Source organism: Protopterus annectens, chromosome 13.part0 (genome assembly GCF_019279795.1).
Source record: "Protopterus annectens isolate FY-2018-M chromosome 13.part0, PAN1.0, whole genome shotgun sequence".
NCBI classification, from domain to species: Eukaryota; Metazoa; Chordata; order Ceratodontiformes; family Protopteridae; genus Protopterus; species Protopterus annectens.
The window spans coordinates 1179637855-1179661744 of record NC_056747.1 but is presented as its reverse complement, the minus strand read 5'-3'; positions in this window follow the sequence as shown (position 1 = coordinate 1179661744).

The window sequence follows — 23890 nt, the reverse complement described above, 5'->3', positions numbered from 1 at the left end:
CTACAAGATAGAGCAAAATCCTCAAAAGGGAAGACACCCTTGATCATTATAAGTAAAAAACTAAGATCTCTCATAAAAATATCCAAGGCAAATTATGAGAGAAAAGTCGCTAAGGACTCAAAAGACAATCATAAGGCCTTTTTTAGCTATGTTAGAAACCTGGGAGGAAACTCCCAGATATGCTCAGAATTAGTTCAAAATGATGTAAAAATCACTGAACCTACAGACATTGCCAACATACTGGCTGACAGGTTCAGTGCAAATCCCCCGCAAAAGGAGAGATATCTATACCAGAGGATTGTAGCCCCCCAAACATCTCAAACGCTCAGGTGAGAACTGCTCTCTCTAAGGTGAAAAACACAGCATCCATGGGACCAGATGGTGTCCCCGGTTGTGTGCTCCATGAACTCAATGAGGAACTAAACCCGCAGTTAGGGCAGCTGTTTAATCTTAGCCTCACCTCAGGATACGTACCCAAGGAGTGGCGTATGGCAACTGTGGTCCCACTTCACAAAGGCGGTGCCTCCACCGACCCTGGAAATTACCATCCCATCAGCTTGACAAGCCTGGTCTGCAAAGCTATGGAGAGGATCATAATGGAACTCATGAATAAAGACATAGGGGACTTGCAGACATTGGATCCAACCCAGTTTGGCTTTGTCAAAGGCAGATCATGCCTTTTAAACTTGGTTGACTTTTTCGAAACAGTCACCAAGGCCATTGATGAGGGCAAGGCAGTCCACACAGCCTACCTTGACCTGGCAAAGGCTTTCGACACAATACCCCACTCAGGTATCATTGAAAAACTCACCAGCTTAAATGTAAACCCATACGTCACAAGATGAGTTGCAAACTGGCTAAGTGACAGAACCCACAGGGTCAGAGTTGCTGGCGCCATGTCAGACTCAAAGCCTGTCACAAGTGGTGTCCCACAGGGCTCAGTGCTGGGCCCACTCTTGTTCGGCATCTACTTTTCAGAAGTACAAGCAAACACAGGAGGATTATGGCTGACAAAGTTTGCAGATGACTGCAAACTGGGCGCCATAGTCGAGAACACATCTGACACAGATATCCTTCAGAAGGGTCTTATAGAAACGGATAACTGATGCCAGAGCCATGGCCTAAAGTTAAACGCCAAAAAATGCATAGTCATACCCTTCAGGAAAAACAAGGTTACCCCTAGCTACCATATAGGTGGCAATCCACTAAGCACAGAAGAGGTTATCAGGGATCTGGGGACCCAGGTTGACAGTAACCTTTCGTTTGACACTCACGTTGCCAAAGTAGTTAGGAAGACCTTCTACATTGCCCACCTGATCATGAAGGGATTCACATCTAGATCAAGGGAGGTCATCGTTCCCCTGTACTCATCACTCATCAGACCAATGATTGAGTACAATGCCCCATTCGGAATGTATCTGACCCGACACCTGCAGCAATTGGAAAGGCTCCAAAAGTTCCTCACCAAAAGGATAAAGGGTCTCAAAAATATGTCTTATGCTGCCCGACTGAAGGAACTCCAGCTCTATTTAGTCGCTTACCATCTGCTCAGAGGTGACCTGTGCCTGACATACAAGGCCATGTCCAACCTGGAATTGATGAACATGCTTCACCTCAAAAAATCTAAATCCATCAGAACTACAAGGGCAAGAGACTTAAACCTTAACATGGTTATTAATAGGACGTGCTGGAGGGACAGATTCATCACCCAGAGACTCCCTATGGTGTGGAACAAAATCCCGGTACATGTGAGGCAGAGCACCTCGCTGGCTTTGTTCAAGAGAAATCTTGACCAATGGATGGGAGATCGCAGGTATACCCCAGGGATTACCTCAGTGTCACTGCTTGACAGAGGCACAGCAAAATAATGGGCATAGTATCCTTCAAACTAAAGGGGTGGTGAAAGCCACAAAACTCTGGGCTAGGCTTATAAATGCCCTTGGGCAGATAGCCTAGTATGAACCTTTGAACCTATGAACCTAAATAATGATTTATGTGAAATCAGCAAAGTTAATTTAAGTAAATAATTTTATGTGCACAAGTGAAGTTCAGTTAATTAAAAAGAGCATAGCAAGTTAAGGAAGTACATATTTTTTTATTTATTTTACATTTGTTGACCGGGATAGTACGACTGATGCATGTCCATTTTCAGCGGAGGCCCGGGGAGAAAAGCTCCATGGGTAAGCAGATACAGCATTACATATTACAAACAGACTATTTACAGAGATTACATAAGTAAGCAAGTTAAACAAGCTCCACAGGTTACAGTTAGTCCTGAGCACAAGTCAGGATTAAATTAAATTACACAGTAAACTGGTTAACAGATTTTTACACATTCGAGTTAGCCTGGTTTGATACATTGACATAGCCAGTTAAGTGACAAATGTTGTTTGAGTCTAGTTTTAAATTGACCTAAGGTGGAAAGTAAGGTAATATCAGCTGGAAGAGAGTTCCAGGATCTACTTAAGAGTTTGCAAAGAGAGAATCACTGGCTGTGTTATTAATTTTGCTAGTCTGAATTAGTAGTTTGTTAGAGGATCGAAGCGGTCTAGGATTGTTATAGGGGGTGATAATATTTTTAAGTGCAGGAGTATTGTTCGGATTATACAGGATTTTATAGGCCATAATCAATTGGTTATACTGGATTAGGCTAGGTAGTTCAAGCCACCCAAGCTGATTTAGATTGATGCAATGATGTGTCCTAAAAGGCAGCCCAGTGGCAAACCTGGCAATGTGGTTGTAGCAAATTGAGAGTTTGTTAAGGACAGTCTTGTTCAAATTCAAGAGTAGAGGGGATGCATACAGAAGGGTTGAAAGAAGGTGAGAGCTATGGCAATTTTAGCTGGAGGGGTTAGGAAGGCTTTTATTCTGTAAAGTGACCCTAGTTTTTTATTGATGGGTTGTGATAGTTTGGTTAACATGTAGGTCAAATTTGAGATTATTGTCTATGATGACACCTAATAGTTTTGTAGATGGGTCAGGGGAGACTATTGTGCCATCATTTGATTTTATGGTAAAGGTGAAAGCGGTAGACCTACGTGTTGGTGAAAATAACAGCATTTTAGTTTTTTTGGGATTTAGGATCAGACGATGTTCAGAAAGCCAGTTTTCTATTGTATTAAAGGTGGTCTGGGTAGCTGACCATAACTCTACTGAAGATGTGGCTGAGCAAATCAGAGTAGAGTCATCAGCATATTGGATATAGCTGACTTTTGGGATGACAGTATAAAGGTCGTTAATGAAGATGGAGAACAGCAAGGGCCCTAGTATAGAGCCTTGTGGTACTCCGAGGGTGTTAGGTAGAAGGTTAGAGAGTTTGTTCTGATAGAGGACAGCCTGCTGTCGACCATTCAGGTAGGATTGAAACCATTGGAAGGCTCCAGTATCTAGACAGAATGTTTGCAGGGTGTGGATTAAAAGTTGGTGATCAACCATATCGAATGCCTTGGAAAGATCCAAAAAGAGGGCTGAGGATATATAATTATAATTATTGTTGCGATTATGGTTTATGGTGTTAGTAAAGGCTAGGAGGGCTGAAGTAGTGCTGTGATGAGGACGGAAGCCATGCTGAGTGTCTGCCATAAGGCGATTTTGGATTAGGTGGTGCATGAGTTGTCTGAATACATTTTTCCATAATCTTTGCAAGTGGAGAGAGTATAGCTATTGGCCTATTACTGGAGAATTCAGTAGAGCTGCCTCCTTTGTGAAGTGGGATTACATAGGATATTTTCCAGATGGTGGGAATTTTTGCTTCTACTATGGTTCGATTGATTAGTATTGAGACGGGGTAAGCAATAGCATCAGCTGATTTTTGTAGGTACTCGGCAGGGAGTTGATCAGCAGAAAGTGTAGTGGGTTTTAATTTTATGATCAAGGTATGGATAAGTGAAGTGGCGACTGGTTGGAAGCTGAACGCAAGTAGGTTTCTAGGGGTGCTACTTTCAGGACCAGGGGAGCTAGGAGGTAGTTGGCTAGCTAGGGCTTGAATTGTCTCAGTAAAGAATTGGTTAAAACTATCAGAAGCATCTTCAGGGATTTTATCAATAGTAGCAGCAGGGATTGGGGTTGAAGTTTGTCCAGGATGTAGTAGATTATTTAAACCTGCCCAAAACTTCTGAGGGTTATTTTGATTTACTGTCTGTAAATTAAAGTAGTATTGTTTTTGTCTTGTAAAATTGATTTTTTGGTTTCGTTCCTGGATTGCCTGTATTTAATGTGATCTTGAGGGTCTTTAGAAGAACGCCATAAAGCCCATGCTTTGTTTCTAAGGGTAATTTTGAGTTTAGACTCTATAGAAAGCCATGGTGCAGTTTTTGCCTTGGTTCTCTTTGAACGAACAGGTGCATGCAAATCAAGGATCTCAAGGAATTTGTTGTTAAAGTATGCTACTGCTTCCTCTAAGGGGATGTGTTTTAGAATAGACCAATTACATGAGCTTAGTTCTTGTTGGAATTTGGCAGGGTCAAAGTTTTTATTGTTTCTAACCTTTCTGAGCAAGGGTTGTTGGGAATTAATGGTTTTGTGCTTAATTACATATGTGAGAAGGTGATCGCTTAGGCCATTAAGGAGGGTACCAGAGGTGTACATTTGGGGGTGACTGTTTATGAGTACCCAGTCAAGTATACTTTCTTTTTGGCTGGGTTTACCTATCCTGGTAGGGGTGGATATGATTTGTGTAAATGCATGCAGGTTAATATGGGTGGTTGGGGATTCTAAGGAACAGGTGCCCCAGTCTATGTTAAAGTCTCCAAGTAGTAGGGTTTCTTGGGGGTAGTGACATGATAACCAGTGCAGGATATCTTCAAATGTAGATATATTGTTACCTGGGGGAATGTACATACAGATGATATTAATGTATTTATTTTTATTAAGTTGCAATTTGGTGGCAAGAATCTCAGAGTTATTAATCTGAGGAGGTTGTATTACATCTATGGTGACATTCAACTCAGATTTATAGAGTACAGCTACCCCACCCCCCTTCCTCGAAGCACGATCCAGCCTGTGTATGTTGTACCCAGGTGGTAACACTTCATTGTCTTTAGTGTTAGGTTTTAACCAGGTTTCAGATAAACAGAGAATCTCAGGGGAGTGGATATCCAGATGTGCATGCAATTCATGTACCTTGTTATTAATGCTTCTAATATTGAGATGACAGACTAGGAGAGAGTTAGTTGGCCTATTCATTGTAGGTTTGTAGCTTAGATTACAAGTAGAGGTGGTATGTGTATCTGAAGTGAGTGGGCCAGGGTTGGGGTGAATATCACCACCAAGTATTAGGTTGAGTCTATACTTGGTGATGAACTTCAGGAATTTGTTTATTAGTTTGTGGTAGTGTTTGGATCTAGAGCTAATGTGCCTGGGGTTGAGATGTTGATAGACTGAACAAGATGTTGGATAGGATCTGGCACTGTAAGTATGGTTGAAGGTGGAAGGATTTACAGCTGGGGTGCTAGTATGGCCTTTTGAGACCTGAAATCCCGTAAGAAACTAGTTTTCATACAAGGTAAGGAGGTATGGTGTGAACAAGAGGGGTGTGAACAAGAGGGGTAGTAAAGAGGAGTATATCATTATATGTGATTCAGCTAGTGAGTGAAGGAACTGTTTTACCTGGTGATGCAACACCAGAAGATAGAGTGGTGAGGTAAAGGTACTGGAAGGGGGGATGGGAGAATGCCAGATGAACGCTAATAGGTGCTATTAAATGTAGGTAGCAGAATAGGGGTGGGTGGAATTATCCCAGATGACAGCAGATAGGATCTAGAAAGTGGGGGAGTGGCTATAGTACTATAAATTTAGAGGTACTGGGGGCGGGAGGAAATTGGGGCAGGGAGGGCGAAGAGAGCCCGGCGAAGGGACTATTGCAGTTTACAAGGTTTCCTAAGGTGTCCTAAAGCTATAAGGTAAGTATTACAGCTCTAATGTAAGAGTCAATTTACTGCAGTTACAGGGGAAGGAGGCAACCACTCAAGTAGAAACAAAGAACCCTATGGCTGACCAATATGGTGACCTGCTTAATTACAAAGCACTGTAAGTGAAAGCTTAACAAATGCGTTTTGTGTGTAACCTACTCTGTTTAAATGTTGAGAGAACCTGATTGCAGTCCTGTAGACACCGTTTTGTAGGGAACTGTAGAGTTCAATCTGTTTAAATGTTGAGAGAAACTGATTGCAGTCCTGTAGACACCATTTTGTAGGGAACTGTAGAGTTCAATCTGTTTAAATGTTGAGAGAAACTGATTGCAAGTCCTGTGGACACCGTTTTGTAGGGAACTGTAGAGTTCAATCTGTTTAAATGTTGAGAGAAACTGATTGCAGCCCTGTAGACACCGTTTTGTAGGGAACTGTAGAGTTCAATCTGTTTAAATGTTGAGAGAAACTGATTGCAGTCCTGTAGACACCGTTTTGTAGGGAACTGTAGAGTTCAATCTGTTTAAATGCTGAGAGAAACTGATTGCAGTCCTGTAGACTGAAAAAGTCCTAAAAAACAAATAGTCAGTTAAGTTCTATGCAAAGTATGAAAACAAATCTAACTACTGTAGCATTTCACAAAGGACAGTAACACAAAATCTACTTTAATGTCTGATCAGCCTAATATGCAAAGCCATGGAAAGACTTATTAGGAAACATGAAACCTCCAAACACTGATCCCATTTCAGTTTGTATTTGTCAAGGGCAGATCATGCTTACTCAGTTTGGTGGACCTTTTTGAGAAGGTTACCAATGCAATGGAAGAAGGTAAATGGGTGCACACTGCATACCTCAACCTGGCCAAAGCTTTTGACATGATCCCCCACTCAGGCATTACAGAAAAGCTAAATAAACTGGGAGTTGCATCCTATTACACACTGGATTACCACGTGGCTCACAAATAGGATGCAAGAAAACAAAATAAGGAAGGTTATCTCCACAACGGGATGGGTCACCAGTAGACCACTTTAAGGTTCTGTGCTGGGACCTTTCCTGTTTAGCATCTACTTCTCTGAAGTAAAACCCAATACCAAAGGGCTCTGGCTGACTAAGATTGCACATGGCTGCAAGTTAGGAGCAGTCACTGAATCCCCAAATTACATAGCCATCCTGCAGGAAGGTTTATCCCCAAAAAATAACTGGTGCCAGAATCATGGACCGAAATTAAATGTCAATAAATGCATTATTGCATTCTTTGGGAAGTCATCTACCTCAGGGAAGAACCACAATGACATTAATACCCTAAGAGTAGGCTTGTTTAGATTTGGGAAGTTATCTGGACAGTGACCTAAATTTTAACCAATGTGTCTACTGAGGTAAAAAAAAGTCCTTCTATATAGCACAGCTTATAAAAAAGGGGTTATGTCTTCCAATAGGATGCAGATGATCTTTGTAGCCAGTGATTCACTGCCTCTGTACACAGAAAGAGAAGGACAATTGGGGTAAGTGACTATATCACTTGCTCCCTAGTAAGCAACCTGTGCTTCACCACAATACACTGCTTGCATCTCATTACTGAGCCTGTATATACAGCAATCAGTAACTACTGCTAAGTAGGGCTTCTCTCTTATGCATTCTAGAGAAGGTATGACAATACTGTAAGACATGCAGATGGCGTATGTATCCTGCCAGCCACTGAAGTATACCATCCACTAATTAGTAATGCAGAAGTTCTACATGTCTAAATCCTATATGTCCATAACCGACTACCACTTAAACAGTAAAAACAGCAGGTGTAATAAATATTACTCTGATCTCTGGACAACTTCTGCTTGATTAGATACATGGGCACTGGAGGGACTGGGTGGAGAAGATAGGAGTGAGTGGCCAATGCTGACAAACCTATCCTAGGGGGAGGAAGGTAGCCTAGGCTCCCTAGAATAGCAGCATGAAGTGCTTGGTGAGCTACATGCTGTAAGAAGTATACTTCTTAAGTTGACGTTTGAGCATGCATTGAAGAGAGCATGCACTTTTTTAATGCAGGAAATGCAGAGCTTGCAAAGATACACTTAGTTGTGGGAGGTGGGGCACACTCCCCAGCAGAAGTTTGATACAATACTAGTGTGCTTTGACTCTTCACTAACCTCAGGTATGGGTCAGATTGAGCCAGGAGAAGGCTATGGTGGATACAGCTGAGCCAGTGAATTCAGAGAGGAGCTGAAAGGAAATAAAGATTCCACTGAACAGCATGTTATTTATCAGTGACTGTGCTGGCCACTGGAACATTACACAAACCAACTGGAGATATTACTGGGGATTTACAGGTATTTATAAACCAGATCCTACAAAGTTTCTCAAGAATCTACTGTCAAATGCAGTGATGAATAGGCACATGCCTTGGATGCAGGCTGAGTGGACACCTGTGATGCATGAATTCCACACTATAAGCCAAGTAAACTAGGTAAAGTGGATGCCACAGACACTGAGATCCAGTAACCTTTCACTGAGGATGTGACTGCCTATACAAATGTATTCCTTAAGTTATCAGGTGATGTTACTACACAGATGTGTGTGCTATCAGTCCCAAAAAAATTGTGATGCCAACAGTTGGCATTCTTGTACCAATTACCAGACCTTTGAAGGTGGTCAAGGATCATGAGTGCACTCAGAACAGTGGGAATTTAAGTGGGAATAGGGATATGTACAATAATCACACAGTATGTATATTAGTAACAAAGGTGTGGGTAACAGCCCCCAACATCATACCAGCTATCCTTCAGAACCATACTGTCATCACAGACACCGCAGTAGGTGGTATACAAGCTTGCACACAGGAGGGAATCATAACATAAGTGAACATGTATTAGCTCACCTATAAAAGAGGTTGCATTGCGTAGGCAGCTGTGGGGGAACACTACAACACACATCCACAAACCCTGTCAGGCATTTGGAGTACATGTATACTGTGCAATCTTGTGCGCAGAAGACTTGCATCCCACCTCCACAAGATGATCCTACATGATTGCAGGGCCCACAGGATGATAGTCTACTACCTCCCTCACCACCTATACTGAAATAACCATCATCAGCATCAGCTGATCATTGTGCAGTAGTCTGTATATGTAGTCAATGTACTTTAAGCAGTACTCCATTATAAACATATCTAAGTAAGCAGTAACATTCCCTCCATGGTGCACCCACATCCATGCCCCAGTGATTCCAAAAATGGAGTCTTCATGCTTTACTAAGAGTAACAAACAGACATTATCTATTAATTCTAGTCATTGCTGTGAGGACCTTCCACTATCCCACAGCAGACCAAGGTCCTGGACCTCCTCCTTAGCATTGTGCTTAATGACATTAATTCTAGAATGGCTGTACTCCAGCTTCCATGCCCACCAATGACATTTACATGGAAGACCACTTCAACCCACCTGTACTGCCTCAGCTTTTGATTGCTATCTTGACTCATAGGAAGGGTGACATCTGTTTAGTGTATATTAACAATCCCCTCAACCTCCTGCATGGTAAAATTCATATTTGTTTTCTAGCCACTCACTGAAACACAGGTGACAAGACATAAAGTAATTGTTATAATGGCTAACTTCTTCCACACCAGCCAAACAAGTTTGCAGGCCAATAAGAAAAGCAGGCCTAAGAAATATACATGGTAGTAAATGAAATCCTTAGCCACATTCTTTCAATTTATTTATTTAATAAAATCTGCTGTCCATACTCACAGACTGGACCTATTTTAGCTACAGCCCCATTAATACAGCAGGATCACAGCAAGAAATGGAGTTAAAGTTAAGGCTGATAGATAATGTCAAAATTACCAAACTGTGTTATGGGAAATCAAATTTAAAAATATTCACATATATAAAGTAACCAAATTGTGTGCAGCCTCATACAAAATGTTTACTTACAGTCATGGAATATGCAACTCTCACTTGCAGAACTGCTAGTTAAAATTCCACACACGAGTGCAGAATGTGTTTGCATCCATGTTGGCACATGCATGTGCAATGCCGGATCCTCCTTAAAGGAGAATACACTGTCACTGCGAATGTAAACACGTTCCGCACTTGCGAGTGGAGAGATTTTATTTTTTTAAAAGCTTTTTATTTTTTTCTGCCGTCAGGTTGTGTGGGTTAACCAAAAGGGGGAGGCACGTGCCCCGGCGCCAAAGTCTAAATCCGCCACTGGAGCTAATGATTTCTTGTGTCTGAATTGGAAGAATGAACTCTGGAAGATGAGTGTCATGTATTCTACCTCTTGTTTCAGGAGTGTTGGAGACTTATTCTTGCATCTTGTATGCCTACTACTACAACTAAACTTCAGTACCCTGAGGACAATTACAGGACAATAACAAGGGGATCCCTACTACTGTCAACACACTTCAAATGATCTACTGAAAGCAACCCTGACCCCTAAAAGCCATGTATCTTATCTATGCAGATGTGCACACATATGTACATGTGAGAGTGGGACCACAGAACCTTGAGAACATTCAAGGATGTAGCTATGCATAGTGAGAGGGAAAAGGACTATGAACAATGTGAAAATAAGCAGAATATAGCTTCTACGTGTGAGTGCGGGTACTGGTATAACTATAGATGAAGGTGGAAAAACATAATGGTCTTTATTTATTTATTTATTTCAGCTATCTGTTGGGTATTAGATTTGGCTGGTTTGCATTTTTCTATGCCTTATTTCCTTCTCCATCATGTAACTGGCAAGTATAATGCAAAGATAGCACCAGGCAGATGCAGGTGAATGATTCCACACACCTGAACACTAGTACCCCAGCTAGACTGTGATCACACCTCTGCAGACTATAGTGGTTCCTGATTCACCCTACATGTGACTATCACTCAGCCATCTTTCTGCTTTCAATAGTACTGTGACAGCTCACCACCACCCTCCCCGGTACAACAGTATTAGTAATGTCACATGTATGAACTAAACAAATTTACACTTGGCCAATGAAATGATAAAAAGAGGCACCTATATTCATCCTCTTTAGAAGGCATCACTTGAACTGTATATTCTATGAGGGTGAAACCATTTCTGAACTTTCTGATTCAGATATTGTACAGCACATTAAAATTTCTTGGTATTACCAGGCTGAGTCAGTAATCTCTGACATGTTTCACTGTAACATAGCTTGTCGATGAGTTTAGGTACTTCTTCCCCAGGAACTGAAATGACCACAAATATATAGGAGATGGTACCATACAAAGTGTATGAGAAGTTTCTCAACCCTCCAAGCTGGAAATGTGAACAAAAACTAAAACAATTACTTTAGAGGTTAGTTAGAAGGAAAACTATTTCTAAATACTTGCATTTTATATATATATATATATATATATATATATATATATATATATATATATACACACACACACACACACACACACACACACACTCACACACACACACACACACACACACACACACACACACACACACACACACACACACTTATTGCATGGCAACCAGCATAAATAAATCACATGCCTAAAAGAGAAAAAACATTTAGTATTTCCACCTACCTTGCTAAAAGCATGAAGTACCTTCTAATGGTTTTAGATCTACCTAACTCTGAAATCCTAACAACATGCCTCAAAATAAACCTAAACAAGTCTATAATTATCATAACCACCTATTTTCCCCCGGCAACAACCTACCCACCACTGAAAATCTACTTTCTTGGGCAGCATCAAATTTCAAGCAAGAAACTATAATCCTAGGTGATTTCAACTTAGATTGGCACTTCTGCTCATCCAGAAACCCCTCCCATTTCCTAAATCGTTTCAATTTTGCCCAAACCATATCCTGTCCAACTCAGATAGACAAACATTCCAAAGCCAGTCATCCTTAGATTGGATACTAACTAACAAACCCAACCTAAGCTACGTAGTTGGCTGCCTTCCAGACTCCCTGTATGACCACTCCCCAACCTTCCTGTACAGAAAATGGGTCCACACCCAAACCAACATAATATATAGATTCATCCGTAACAAGAAAAATTTCTCCCCTTCCACTTTTAACCTACTACTTCAACAAAGCAACTGGTCACCACTTAGTAGCCTCCCGCTGGATCATGCTGTTCAATACTTTAACAATACCTTTCTTAATATACTAAACAAGCTTGCACCCACTAGGAAAATTAGATCAAAACCTATGAACCTACCCTGGCTAACAAAAGACACTAAATTACTACTCAAACAAAGAGACAGGGCTTGGTTAACTTATCACACCACCAAAGATAGAACAAACCTCATCACATATCAATAAGTCCGAAATATATCTAAGAAACAAATAAATTCCGACAAACAAAACTACTTCCATACATGCCAACAACAACACCAAAACAACTCTGAAAAATTCTGCAAAAACATTAGCAATCTCCTCAACCCCCGTTATACCCCGATCCCTACACCAGTCACCACAAATGCAAATGACCCTATTGTAACACAATTCAACTCACACTTTATTAACACAATCATCTCACTGCTGGGCAATCAGCCTAATCAACCTTTGCCTATCCCCACATCTTCCTCAGACTCCCCCAACCCACTCACATTTAGACCAATTCAAACAAGCTACATAAAATCACGCCTTTCCAAGCTTAAACCCTGCTGTCTAGCAGCAGACCAACTACCCAATGAATTTCTCAAAATTGCCGCCCCCGCAATTGCCTACCCCATATCTGTCTTCATCAACCATTCCATTGCAGAGCGATGCATCCCCTCTCTCTGGAAATTATCTCATATCATTCTCCTCCATAAAGGCAGACCCTCTAAAGAACTAACCAACTACCGCCCCATAGCCATCCTCTCTCCTTTTGCTAAAATCTTAGAAAAATGCATTAACAACCAGCTCCTAAACCACCTCCTCAGTCACAACCTCCTTTCCTCCTCACAACATGGTTTTAGACCAAACAATAGCACTAGTACTGCCCTTCTGTCTTTCACTAACACCATCCAACATCTCATAAATGAAGGCCAACCTGTCTCATCCATTTTCCTGGATATGTCAAAAGCCTTTGACACCATATCCTACCAAATACCTCTCGACAAACTCTCATCCTATGGCCTTAGTTTATCAGCTGTATCCTGGTTCCATAGCTATTGTTCCAACTGACAGCAACCTATCAAATAGGAAAGCAGCCTTTCCCTCTTACTCCCCATCTCTGTCGGGGTACCCCAAGGTTCCATACTAGGTCCTCTCCTCTTTACAATATTTACAAATAACCTCAGCTCTGCAACACGACTAGGCTCCATTGTCCAGTACGCTGATGATTCCATACTTATATGCTCTGACCGCACTCCCCAGGAACTCCAAATGAAAACGCAAACTTCTTTTCAAAATATAGAACACTACCTCACAGAACATCAATTTATTCTAAACCCAAACAAAACTAAGATAATAGTCTTTAGAAACAACAAGCCCAAATCACACCAGCCCCCTCTAACAATTCTCTCCTCAAACGGTACCAAGATAGAACCCCAAGCCAAACAAAACTTCTGGGCATAACAATAGATGATAACCTAAGATTTGACAGGGACATTTCCCTCATTATCAAAAAAAATTACTGCAAACTTGGCACCCTGTATAGAGCCAACAGTACCTTACAGAAAGTGCCAGACTAGCCACTGCTTGCTCACAACTAGTTTCTACCCTCCTTTATAGATTCCAAATATTTACTAACCTGCGAAAAACTGAACTTAATAACCTAGAATCCTACTACAACAAAATCGCTAAATTTGCCACAGGACACCCATATAGAACCCACCACTGCATTGTACTTTCCCAACTCAACTGACTAGAACTCCCTAACATCCTATCATTCAACCAGTTGACCATAGCCCACAAGCTAATCCACCTACTCAATGATTGTCCTGCACTTTCCAAACTATTCCACCCAATGGAAATATCAGATCACTAAAATCTTCTAACAAACTAATGCTAATGGTTATTCAACCCTACAACTCCCATGGCACCTCCCTCTACTCTTATAAAATTGCCAAGCTCTGGAACACACTTCCTCAAAACATAGCAAAAAATTCTAACTATCATGACTTCAAACAACTCCTAAAAGAACATCTAGCAAAACATTGGCTTTGCTTCTGCCATACACCTGGCTAAGTCTACGCACTCACTGATCTTATCTCCTAGTTCTGCTCCTTTTAATCCCTGGCTCTTAACACTGTGACTTCTGTTTCTTACCACCTAGCTACATTCTTCAGTTTTAAATCAACAACTAGTTTTTGGGCAGTGTGTAGGTCCTACACAACCTTACTGTTATATGTCATGTACACTATATGGTCTCCTAAATCATTGTATATCCATGCATTCTGTTACCAGCTGCTAGACTTGTCCTTGGCAGTAATTAATATTGCCAGTTGAATTACATTGTTACTATGGATCAATCACAATTAATTTTTGCCAATACTCTCACTATTGTAGTAATATTAGTTTCACTAGCAGCATTTTCTGCCAGCATTGTTAATATAGTTAGTATTATTAGATTGTGTAACTGTAAACTGTATAACTGGAGCTTTTCTCCCCTGGTCTCCACTGAAAATGGGGTTCTGGCCCAGCCAGACATTACCTGGTTAACAAATGTAACAAATAAATAAATAAATACAAATATATAACAGGAGATTTTTGTAATAAATTGCAGATAAACCAGAATGCAGACTGGGGTCTAGGGGAAGATTTTAATGACTTTGAAGTAATGATAAAAGACATCTGGCAGCAGTTACATACAAAAGCATTTTTAAAGCAGGATGATTTTGTTAGAAGACATATTTCTCCTTACTCTGTTAACATTGTTTTCACTTGCACAAACTATTGATTAAAATGTTTGCTCTGTGATACAGAGCACTTCTCACCTCAGCTAGAATTTAATCAGGCTATTAATAGAAGGCAGTACGTTGTCATATCACTGGTTATCTGATTGTAAGGTGTAAGTACACAGGATTCCTACTTTATCACATGACCTGTGAAGGTTGGGAGGAGGCCAGAAAACTGTGACTTTTTGGCCAAGTCCATAATGCTACATGTGATAAGTCACATCTTACAAGAATAACTTTGAAAGAATTCAAGTCAGAATGATAGAATGTTAAAACCGATCATCACCAAATCTGCAACATTAAAAATGCTATATCTTGGCCATTTAAGTTACTTTTTCATATTTTAAAATCTGAAATTTAAAGGGCAGTAGTATTTATGAAAATAAACCCTGAATGTTCACCGAATGGTGTGATAGCAAAACTAAACTCAAGCTTTATGCGTAGAATGCAAAGACAGGATTCACTAGGAAAAAAAAACAGTGATGCTGGGGAAGATCCCAGGCAAAATACAGACAGACATTATAGGCTAAAAAACAGTCGTTGACAACTTGACACACTGATCTGGTATGCTAAAGTCTCTGAGGTTATGAGGTTATGAACAACAGCAAATCTATATTTATTTACGTTGTGTTTTCCTAGACTAGAGGCACTAACAGAGAGTTGGGTCTGTTTTAAATTTATGATCAGATTCACTCAATATACAAGCAGAGGTTAGGGGATTCAAACTCATCACCTACTACCTTTACCACTAAACCATACTGGCAGTCAGTTTAGTGTCTGTCAGTTTATGGAGAGAATTTCTTATCTTTGGGAGCTGTATTGTGTGGTTATAAAGTAACAAATACATTTGTTTATAAAGTTTTCAGCATACCTATATAGGTTCATAGGTGTGTACTAGGCTAACAGCCCTGGAGCCTATATAAGCCTAGCCCAAAAAGATTTCTTGGCATCATACCGCCCAAAGTTAGTTTCCAGTGCTCCTGTCAAGCAAGGCCACTGAAGTGATCCCCGGGATGAACTTCCTATTGCCCATCCACCCGTCAAGCTTTCTCTTAAAGAGGGCCAGTGAAATGCTCTGCTTAATGTGAATGGGAAGTTTGTTCCAGAGTATGGGAAATCTCTGGGTTAGGAACCTGTCCTTCCAGCATGTTCTGTTTATTGTGGTAATGAGGTTTAGATCCCTGGAGCATGTGGCATGGAGGGATTGGGATTTCATTTGATGTAGCATTTCTAGCAGCTCTGGGTCCGACATGGCTTTGTAGGTCAAGCAGAGTTCACCTCTAAGTAGGTGATAAGAGACAGAGTATAGCTGGAGTTTTATGAGTCTGTCCATGTAGGGCATGTGTCTAAGGCCTAAGATCCTCTTAGTGAGGTATTTTTGTGGCCTTTCCAGTTGTTGTAGGTGTTTAGTGATGTACATACCAAATGAGGCATTGTAGTCTATAATAGGTCTAATGAGGGATGAGTAGAGAGGGATTATGACCTCTTTCTTCCTGGATGAGGAACCTTTTGTAAAGAGATGTGCCACATAGAAGGACTTTCTGACTACAGTGGCAATGTGGTTATCAAAGGAGAGATTGCTGTCAACCTGTGTCCCCAGGTTTCTTATAATACCTTCAGTGTTTAGTGGGCTACCGCCTATGTGGTAGTTCATGATCACCAAATTTTTCCCAAAGGGAATGACAATGCACTTTTTGGCATTGAGCTTAAGGCCATGGTTCTAGCACCAGTCATTGGTGTCAGTGAAGCCTTTTTGTAGAATGTCTACATCAGTTGGAGAATCAATAATGGCTCCCAGTTTGCAGTCATCTGCGAACTTGGTCAGCCAGAGTCCCTTTGTGTTGGCTTGAACTTCAGAGAAGTAGATGCCAAACAGGAGAGGACCTAGGACCGATCCCTGTGGGACACCACTTTTAACTGGTCGGTAGTCAGATTTGGAGTCCACTACTTTCACAGTGTGGGTTCTATCAGTGAGCCAGTTGGCAACCCATCTTATGGCATAGGGGTTTATGCCTAATTTAGTGAGTCTATTTATGATTCCTGAGTGAGAGATGGTGTTAAAGGCCTTGGCAAGATCTAGGTAGGCTGTGTGAACTACCTTGCCCTCATCCACAGCTCTGGTGACAGACTTGAAGAAGTCTATCAGGTTGAGCAGGCATGATCTACCTTTCAGAAACCCAAACTGCATGGGGTCCAGAGTTTGGAGATTCCTTTTATCCTTATTTATAAGATCCATGATGCTGCGCTCCATAGCCTTACATATCAGACTCATCAGGCTAATGGGGCGGTAGTTCCCAGGGTCTGTAGTTGCTCCCTCTTTGTGGAGTGGGATGACCATAGCAGTGCGCCATTCGGTAGAAACAAAGCCTGAAATGAGACTGTGATTGAATAGGATACTCAGGTATGGTGCCAGTTCACTTTGTAGTTCATGTAAAACACAGCCAGGGATATTATCAGGTCCCATGGAAGCTGTATACTTGGTTTTCATTGCAGTTTTTACCTGTGTAGCCATGATAATAGGGACTTGGCATTCTTCAGGTATTGTTATAGGCCCTTTAGGGGGTAAAGTTTGCACTGAACCTGTCTGCCAATATGTTTGCAAAATCAGTTGGTTCTGTATATGTATTGCCATTGTGCTGTAACTCAGAGCAGATCTGAGTATTACCATGTAAATTCTTGACATAACTATAGAATGCCTATAACGGTATAGCTGTGAACATAACTTTTGAGTTTTGATCTGTACTGCAAACACTACACGGGGAACGAGTTATATGGCTGCAAAAGTGGATCTTCAGATATTACCTGAAATTCTCCTTCAGCAAGCTAACTCAGAAGTAATTATTCAACTGGGAACTGGGGAATCAGCTCACTATCTGCTCCCCACTTCATTAATCAAAGATAGTTTGTTGTGGTAAGTTTATCTCTGTGAATGGGGTTTTGTTGAAACAGAATTTATCAAAATATCATGATCATGTGTTACTGCTATGGGACAATTATACATTTGTCATAATGTCTGTTTGTTAGAGAAAACATGTTGAGCCTGCTTTTTCTGCTGTTTTAAAACTTTTTAAGCTTTAGTAGTTCAGAAGAAATTGTTTTTAATATTTTATAGCATAAAAAAGAAAAAAAGAAAAAAAATGGCTGTAGTTTAGATGTGATCATGGTTTAAACTGAGTTGTAACAGATGATAAATATCATACAGAATTTGAATAATGTTCCCACTAAAAAGTACATTATAATTCACTCCCATTCAGAAACATCTCTGAGCTCCCCAGGGGCAGGTGGACTAGACCTATTTGATTGATGCTTAATGACTTATAGTGATTCAGAAACAGAACTCATGGAGCCTTCATGAAAAAGCAAGTAGTTAGTTCAGTGGGCTGCATTACACTGTAGCCACCCTTGTTCAAAGATATGATGCAACAACTATGTCAGGTAGGGGGAATCCCTCACCAAGGTCTTGGAGTACATCTGTGTCAGTAAATACAATTTAGTAAATTCTAAAAAATGCAAAATAAATGTTAATAGTTACTGTATCTACAGAGGCTAGCTGAGGCAATGGGTCTTTGATGTGAGCAGTACAGCTGCATAAATCCAGCTATACTTTTGAAATCTTGCTGTACCACAGTGAATCACAAGGCTGTCATGCTATTTCATAACATCATTCAAATTGTTTTGTAGATTGCATGTTGGGTCAGTGGGGGATACCACGCATAAACTATTTGCACTGAGTCAAAAGCTGCTTATGTATAGCACCCAGTGGTTTCTGACACAATGTCCAGCACCTAGTGGTGTGTAACACTAAATACAAAACCCTGCGGTATGTGGCACTATGTCCAGCAGCACCCTTTGATGTGTGAAACTGTGTACAGCACCCTGTGGAATGTGGCACTATATACAGCACCCTTTGGTTGCTGACACTATGCCCATCACCATGTGGTATGTGACACTATGTGCAACACCCTGTGGTATGTGACACTATGTACAGCACCCTGTGGTGTCTAATAGTATGTACAGCATCCTGTGGTATGTGACACTATGTCCAACACCTTGTGGTTATACAGCATCCAGTGGTCTGTGACATTATGTGCAGCACCCACTGATTTCTGACTACATTTGCAGCCTCTTGTGATTTCTGACACTATGTTCAACACCTTGTGATGTATGACACTGTGTACTACCCCTTGTGGTGTATGACTGTATGTACTATCCACTGTGCTGTGTGACACTATGTACAGCACCCTGTGGTTTCTGACACTATGTACAGCACCCTGTATGTGTGACACTTTGTAGATAACTCTGTGGTGTGTGACACTATGTAATCTATCCTGTAGTTTTTGACACTATATCCAGTATCCTGTGATATTTGACACTGCATACAGCACCCTGTAGTTTCTGAAACTATGTACAGCATCCTGTGTGTGTGACACTATGTACAGCAAACTGTGTGTGTGTGTTACTCTATGTACAACACCCCGTGGTTTTTGACACTATGCCCTCCACCCTGTGGTATCTGACACTATGTTCAGCATCCAGTGGTGTGTGACACTATATACAGTGCCCTGTGGTTGCACAGCACCTAGTGGGTTCTGCTACTATGTATAGCACCCAATGATTTCTGACTCCATCTGCAGCCTATTGTGGTTTCTGACACTTTGTCCAGCTATGCAGTACGTACAACACCTTGTGGTTTCTGATTCTATATAGACCACCAAGTGGTCACTGACAGTATGTACAGTATGTGGAGGTTACTGACTGTACTTATAGCACCCAGTGATTTTTCACTCTTGATTAAGTATTGTGCATCAACTTATATACAGCTCCTGGTTGTTACTGACAGTATGTATCCACTTACATACAGCACCCAGTTGTTACTGACAGTATGTATCCACTTACATACAGCACCCAGTTGTTACTGACAGTATGTATCCACTTACATACAGCACCTAGTTGTCACTGACAGTATGTATCCACTTACATACAGCACCTAGTTGTCACTGACAGTATGTATCCACTTACATACAGCACCTAGTTGTCACTGACAGTATATATCCACTTATATACAGCACCTAGTTGTCACTGACAGTATGTACAGAACCCATTGGTTTCTTTATCTATGTATAACACCAAGTGGTACCTGACTATTAGGCATTGTACTTGCACTGAGTTTTAACTACTTGTTGTGAACCTATGCAAAGATTTCCAAACCTCATCCTTAATCATTCAGATGTGTGAAACAAAACAAGAGAAAACAGACTGCAGCTATGCTTTCACCAGCTGCATTGATGAAGACCTTACCTACAATCCATTTTAAAGAAATAGTCTTAATTTTTGTCTCAAAGACTTTTCAGACATTATTAACCAAAACAAATGAAAGCAATCAACAGAGATAAAAGGTAGTGCCCATGAAAACTTACTGTACCGTGCAACTACTCTAATAAAACAATTGTTTAAGGAGTCACATATTTTATATATTTAGTAGCCTTTTCAGAAAATTGATCTATATGGATCATTTTATCCTCATTCTGGGCTCAGTGTACAAAAAACACGAATCACACAAAGTTACACGTACACAAAATACAATCCACAGAAGAGGGATTTGTGCAAGTCTTACAGAAAAAGGACAACACAAACTGATTGTGGTATTTTAAGGGAATAAATAAAATGACAGAGCAAAGCAAAAAAAAAAAAAAAGAAAAATCAGGAATACACTAATGTTTCCTTTTATTATATTGGCAGTGGCACCAGCATGTGTAATGGTTAACATGTCATTTAAAGAAAGTAATAAACTAGGCAGGGTTGGTATTTGTAAATGTATCTACAATATTAAAGGAATACTCTCCATGCTGTATCCATAACTACATAACCGCTTGGCTTTTAACTCCTGCCTCAGTACTGCACATTTTGGATTGTATAACAAGGTCTAATGCAATGCAGGATTCACTTCCAAAATGTAGGACTAGCAACTGAAGAGGCCTTGCTGTTATTTAGCAGCTTATGGGAAGGAAGACAGATAAGTGAGGAGCATGAAGATGACCTTAGGCTCTACTACTGGTATGCACAGAGAAGAAATAAGGTGCATTTATGGAAAATTATTTTCATTAAATAGTTTGAAGACAAAAGATTCTGTTAATATTATTACAAAGTGAAGTACTGACTGTATGGTCTAGCTTGATGAGAGAAAGACAAGTGAGACAAGCATGAATTTAATAATTCTGTTATATTTTGTAGTTTTTTGAGGCTGTGAGTAGATGGTACACACAGACAGTGTATATTCCATGATTGGATATGAGTGTATATTGGTGACAGGTATGCATCTGGGGCTGCTCTGTTTTTCTGAGGTATTAAGAAATAGACAATTTATCTTCCCTTTTATCTTTGGACACTATTTGGTTTGCACTTCTTCCGAATGAAGATTTTGTGAGAGAACTGCCTGGCTAGTGGCCCAAGTTCTTGAAACAAACAGCTCCCTATTATATATTTGAGATATGAAATTGTGATTCCTAGTTATTACAAAAATAAACTATAATGCCACCAAAACAATAAATGCTAGTTCATAGTGTTACGATATTAAGCTGTTCTTTTTACTGTCCCCCCGTAACACCAACTCAGACTAGGCACAAACCTGAAATACTGTAGCCTTGGATATGAAATATATTTAGCAATTTGCATTCACAGTCTTTCTGATCTGAAGATAACAATCATAATCTGAATTGCTACAAGTACCCTAAATAAATATTTTCAGTGATTATAACATATACAGAATTATGTATTATAAGAAAATGTCGTTATATTATGTCAACCTATGAGTGATGATACAAGTGAGAATATATGAGACAGAAAATAAGTGTAAACCAACATATTAATAATTATCTGCATTTCAACACTATAACACAGCTATCACATTTCTGAGGTAGTAATAGAAATTGCTTTGCAGGAAGCTCTAGGTCAAGATAATAAACAAGCATTTGTCAGCTCTGAATGTTGGCTTGCAGTGCAAAGGTAATGTTGCATTAGATTGCAGGAATGTGATGAATAGCTGTAGTGGGATTAGGAAGTGACAGCACACAGAGTGGATCATAAATTTAATATCCTATGTCTGATATGGAAAAAGAATGAGCTTTCAAAAAAGCAGACTGATTTTGAAACAAATTTATTAGTTATATGCATTTGTAGGAAGACACAGTGGAGCACTACATTCACTGATCCTCTGGTATCCAGTACTGAAAAGTGACAAGCATTTGCAGAAATAAAATGTTTACATTACTTTCACAACCGCTGTCAGAAGAATGAACAAAGAATAGAAAATGAAAGCCTAAACCAGTGTTGTAATAAAGTAAATTGCCATAAATGAGTGTTAACTAACAACAGACTGGTGTTGAGCTGAGCTAGTTAATTATTATATTTAGTATGAGAAATGATGAATACACCTACAGACGTTATTACCTGCCTTTGTTATAATGTTGTAACTATTTACAGATTTGTATGAATTTTGGTGCATTCATAAATGCACATTTCCATTATGAACATATTTATTTAGGGTTAGTATTCATAGTTATTACATGAACGAGTAATGGCTATCCATGCTATCTGTGTGTTTCTGAAGCAAAGCTGCGAATCACAGAGGTCACTTACACTAATGCATGACGGCTGCAAATAAGCATAAGAAAATTAAGTTATACTGAGATGCAAAATAAAAATGATGTAAAATGGTGTATACTAATGAGGCCTTCACCCAGATGTTTGTGATTCATAGTCAGGATTTTAAGCATTTCCGTGCCATCCTCAGATTTGTTATAAAAGGTGGTGCCATACCTATTTTATTGACTTTGCAATCCACAATGATACTGTCACATACTGCTAGCCTTGCTATTTCCTGGTGTGATCGCCTTGTCTTGACAGAGCCAAAACCACTTGCGCCCACCAGAACTTGCCAGCAAAGAAGGTGGAGATATATAAACAGTAAATAGAATTGCACAGTATCATTTTTGCAATCAGGAGATATTTCATAGGTTCAGAGTAGACAGGGATATTGTAAAGATCTTACTGAGTATGTATGGCCATGATAGGGTCACTGGGGGGATGTATGGCCTTCTTATCCCTGTGGCTACAAAAGCATTTATAACTTTATTTGCCATGGAGACCTTCCAGTGGCAGACTGGGTTCACTTTGGGTATCTCACAGGCTTTTGCCTTGAGAATACTTTGGTAGTTCTTGAATGTACTCTTGGTACATGTGGATCAGTACATGCATTTCAGTGGAAACAGTTCATTTATTATAGTGTCACCTCAAAACCATGCCCAGACTATGACTGCCTTTTATAGAGTGATAGGTTTTCCTGGAGGTACTCCATGTGATACGTTCTGATGCACTGTACCCATGTTGCAATTAGGGTCCTATCTGTCCAAGGGTTGGAGATGTACTGCAATAAGAAGGGCTGCTATTCCAGCAATTGTCAGTTAGTATGTGATGCATGGGGTTGCATCACCAATGTCATTGTCCAGCAGTGCACATTATTCCCATATTTGGCACACTGGCTCTCTCCACCACCTCTGCCTACATAGGATTCATAGTAGTATTCTTGTTGATATAAACGTTCCAACTTCAAAAACAAAAGTACACCAAACCCAGCTGATGAATAGATATAACCAAAAAACGAATACCACTCTTCAAAATAGTCTTAACGCTTTCATTCACCTTTAATTTACGTGAACTTCTTCAGAAACATAGGAAATGACATAATAAGTTGTATAAATACAAATGTTACAGGAAGTGATGTCATGATAATACAATTAAAAACTTTTTTTCTTTGTAACTTTTTACATAATTTAAACTTATATGTTGCTCGCAAATGTTAATGATTCTACAAGATTAATACTTTTATAAAAAATTTATATATATATGTATATATATATAAAGGTATCTATGAATTTAACAAATAATTTGAATAAAACTATCTATACATTAAAAAACATTTTAAATTGATGACTTCATTAAGTCCTGGTGACTGATCTGTCCCAAACACCAGTTGCCAAAATGATTCTCTACACTCTAAGGTGTTATTTAAATCACCCAAAAAAATTCCCTTTTTAACTGCATCTAAAATAAAAAATTCAAACT